The sequence below is a fragment of the Rhipicephalus microplus genome, chromosome 2 (assembly GCF_043290135.1).
Source record: "Rhipicephalus microplus isolate Deutch F79 chromosome 2, USDA_Rmic, whole genome shotgun sequence".
Classification (NCBI taxonomy): Eukaryota; Metazoa; Arthropoda; class Arachnida; order Ixodida; family Ixodidae; genus Rhipicephalus; species Rhipicephalus microplus.
In genome coordinates, this window is record NC_134701.1 from 178,285,752 (window position 1) to 178,290,076 (window position 4,325).

Consider the following 4,325-nt stretch of genomic DNA (forward strand, 5'->3'; position numbering starts at 1 on the left):
CGCACAAGCGTTACGACCTCATTGTTGAAAGCCGGCCACCCATTAGAAAAGGAACAGACCTTATTGCGCGTATTCCCTCATGACCACGCAATGAGTGCATAGCAAATTGAAAAGGAAGGGATCCCCCGATTTCGTCTTACGAGTGGGCAGATTTTAGAATGTAACCGTACAATTACGGGTGGTCGAAATTTCTGGAGCCCTCCCCTACGGCGTCTCTCATAATCATATGGTGGTTTTGGGACGTTACATCTTGCATATTAATCAATCAAGTCAGAATGTAACCGTACAAAAATGAGAAGTAAAAAAAAACACGTTCCCCAGGTGAGGCTCGAACTCACAACCCCGGCATAGCTCACGAGGACTGTCGTATAAGTACCGTGCGCTAACCAATTGCGCCACTGGGGAGGACGGCTGCGCTGCATGTGACTGCACTTCACACGGCTCATATACAGCTGTGCGTGCTTGGCAGTTGCGTCCTTCACTTCAATCTATTTTTTTTTATTTTACCCTGACATCTGAGTCGTTTATCAATAAGTGTCATGTTTTTCCGCTGTCCACGTGAAACATTTGAAACGTGACAGCCACGAATGCTCCGGTAGAAACGAACATAAGTATAAGGGCGATGTCTGAGCGACCCGCTGAACGAGTTAAACCTGTACTCTTATGTTTATTTATAGTGTCACGTAATAAGTACGAGACCATTATTGACATTCTCTTAACGTCTCGATTTTACGGATCGGAATAACACTAGTTGTTGGTTACTTATTGATATAGGCTTATGAATAATAATAATAATAATAATAATAATAATAATAATAATAATAATAATAATAATAATAATAATAATAATAATAATAATAATAATAATAATAATAATAATAATAATAATAATAATAATAATAATAATAATAATAATAATAATAATAATATTGAAATTAATAATATTGTCTTTCTTTACAATGGTAATATATATAGTTACTACCACCGTCCCTAGACTTTTTTTTTATTTTGTGTTGTATGTCATGAATGTTGTGTCTAGCAAATAAAAACTAGCTCCTAAATTCCTTCTGTTTTATCCGTCCGGCGCTGAAGTATTATTACTTTGGCTGAGGAATATATCGATTTGCCCTCTGCAGACCTCCACTTAAACGTTCAAGGAGGAATACATGGTTAACATGGTTAAATAGGTCTACATTATATCACATTACCTAACTGCGAATTGATCCTGCGAGTATGTGGATACATTGACCTTTGTCCCCCATTTGATCTTTCAACACCCATTCGTCCCACTTAGCTATATTGCCGGATAAAATGAGTGGGTACTAGGGACAATGACGTATTTTGACGCCTGCTTGCCACAGTATGACATGTGTGGTGATTGTGACGGTTAGGAAAGCCTCTTGTCGAAATCGCTTCATCATGACATGTGCTTGCGAAATGTGTGACAAAAGACTTGTTTACCTGAGATAGCACGTTATAATTAGTGTGTGCATCATACATCTTAGAAGGCAGATATATAGTCTTTATTAAAAAAGTAAATATGCTCTATGGTAGATTCCAGAACCCGCAGGAGTCATTCGATAAGGTCATTTTTTTAGGTTGGCCACAATAAGAAAGTCAACGAGCTGAGTGTCACATAAAAAATCCTTACAGAAAGCACTGATGTTCCTAAATAATGTTGTCCAATATCGGTGTACAGGGAACATACATACAAACACGTGCGGCAGCGGCGGTGGTTGACGGTCGTTGACCTAATCTTCTGAATCATATCATTCCAAAAAGCTACAAGCATCAGCTACACACAGTATTATCTGTTGCTATCCGCTAAAGTGTGCCGGACCTTGTCATACACTGCAGAAAACCTCATGCTTTCCCCCTCTTTGAACGTCTTTGGGGCGTATACGGTGGGTAACACATGCGGCAGCTGGGATGGTTGACGGACGTCAACCTGATCTTCTGAATTACATCTTTCCAGGTGGGTTGCCTGCCTAATGTGGACACTACAGGGGCTGTTCCGGTAAAGCTACCCTCAACAAACTCAGGGACCGACAAACGAGGCCCAAGCAACAACAACAACAAAGAAACGAAGCCCGAGCAACAAAAGGTTTCTTTCATCCTGACTGCAGGAATGTACAAGCATCAGCTACCCACAGCCTCATCCGTTGCTATTCGCCCAAGTGGGACGGATGTTGCCATACACTGCTGAAGAGACTGTGCTTTCCTACCGTTCAGACGTTTTTGGGGCGTAAACGATGGGCCACACGTGCGGCAGCGGCGGTGGTTGACGGACGTCAACCTGATCTTCTGAATTACATCTTTCCAGGTTGGTAAACCACTTTTTTTTCTGTAAACTATATCCCATTCTGCCACAGCCGCTGCCATGTTACGTGCCTTGTGTTTTGTTTTGATATTGCGGTGTTGTCAGTGTATGAATACGTGTTGTTTCAGCAGCCTTGAATCTCTGATATGATAGAGATTGGCGCACACTGTGAGAAGTCTCTTCCAGACGGTGGGCGTGCGATGCAGTGCTTGGACTGTGGAAACGCCTACCATTTAGGCGAATACTCAGGCTGCTCAGAGGCCACATTCATAGCTAAAGACGGAAAGGGCAGCCGACGATGGCGTCGCACAGTGCGCCGCACGTCTAAATTGGAAAGTAACAACAAAGGGAGCTTACCCTCTGACATCACCTTATTCATGACGGACATAAGTCACAGGCTTAGTGTCCTTGCTGATATGCCCTCCCAGTTAGAAGACGTAAACGTAGTCATTAACCTCATGTCAGAAAAGTATGATGAAATTCTTAAACGATGGGCGAAATAAGGTGAAAGCCGAGACATACAAAACAGAGTAACTAAGCTTGAAGAAGACCGTGAAAAAGAAATCCTTGATGATCTGAAAACAACAGTTGATGATCTTGAGTGGAGAAGCAGAAAGTTAAACCTAGAGGGTCACGGTATTCTGCTAACACAGAATGAAAACTTGCTTGAAAAGCTGAATGCCGTGGCTAGTTCTGTTAACACTTCATGCCTGACAATAAATGCTGTTGAGAATGTGCATCAGCTCCCGTACAGAATTGGGCTGACACCATGGATTTATTGTGCGCTTTGCAAGGCAGTCTACTCGAGACATGTGGTTAAGCAAGCGAAAAGACCTGCGGGCTCTTGAATCGAATATCCAAGTTGTAGAAATCACGACCAAAGTCACGATCTCTTGCATGATGTCAGGGGATGGGCACTGAACAACGGCTTTTGATTTGCATGGCCAGCTAATGAAAAGGTTCTCGTCCGTCGTACTGAACATGATCAAGCGATAGTCGTCCGGAATTTAGCGGACCTTGACATGCTGCTCGAAAACTGTGACATGAAATGAAACTGCGCGTATTTTTTGTTAGCATTTTGCTTTATTCATAAGTTATGGACTCCTTACTTTCTGAAGCGATAAGCTTATCAGAGTTGAAAAAAAATTCTCGCAAATGGTAAGCTGTGCTTGAACTGTATCCTTTTCAACATTCAATCATGCCGTAATAAGCGGGAGGAACTTGACTTTTTAAATGCGAAGCATTTGTTAGCAAACTTCGGTGACTTTGAGCGTATCTATCTATCTATCTATCTATCTATCTATCTATCTATCTATCTATCTATCTATCTATCTATCTATCTATCTATCTATCTATCTATCTATCTATCTATCTATCTATCTATCTATCTATCTATCTATCTATCTATCTATCTATCTATCTATCTATCTATCTATCTGTCTATCTATCTGTCTGTCTGTCTGTCTGTCTGTCTGTCTGTCTGTCTGTCTGTCTGTCTGTCTGTCTGTCTGTCTGTCTATCTATCTATCTATCTATCTATCTATCTATCTATCTATCTATCTATCTATCTATCTATCTATCTATCTATCTATCTATCTATCTATCTATCTATCTATCTATCTATCTATCTATCTATCTATCTGTCTGTCTGTCTGTCTGTCTGTCTGTCTGTCTGTCTGTCTGTCTGTGTGTGCGTCTGTGCGTGCGTCTGTCTGTCTGTCTGTCTGTCTGTCTGTTTGTGCGTGCGTCTGTGCGTGCGTCTGTCTGTCTGTGCGTGCGTCTGTCTGTCTGTGCGTGCGTCTGTGCGTGCGTCTGTCTGTCTGTGCGTGCGTCTGTCTGTCTGTGTGTGCGTCTGTGCGTGCGTCTGTCTGTCTGTGCGTGCGTCTGTGCGTGCGTCTGTCTGTCTGTGCGTGCGTCTGTGCGTGCGTGCGTCTGTCTGTCTGTCTGTGCGTGCGTCTGTCTGTCTGTCTGTGCGTGCGTCTGTCTGTCTGTGCGTGCGTCTGTC

At 42.5% G+C, this 4,325-nt stretch overlaps 1 non-coding gene across 1 annotated transcript; it reads right to left on the reverse strand.

The window, feature by feature from the left end:
• Positions 1–313: 313 nt before the first annotated feature.
• TRNAI-UAU (transfer RNA isoleucine (anticodon UAU)) lies at positions 314–405 on the reverse strand. Its single transcript is given in 2 exon segments — positions 314–349; positions 368–405. It is a non-coding gene; the product is annotated as a tRNA-Ile (tRNA).
• Between the last annotated feature and the right edge of the window lie 3,920 nt (positions 406–4,325).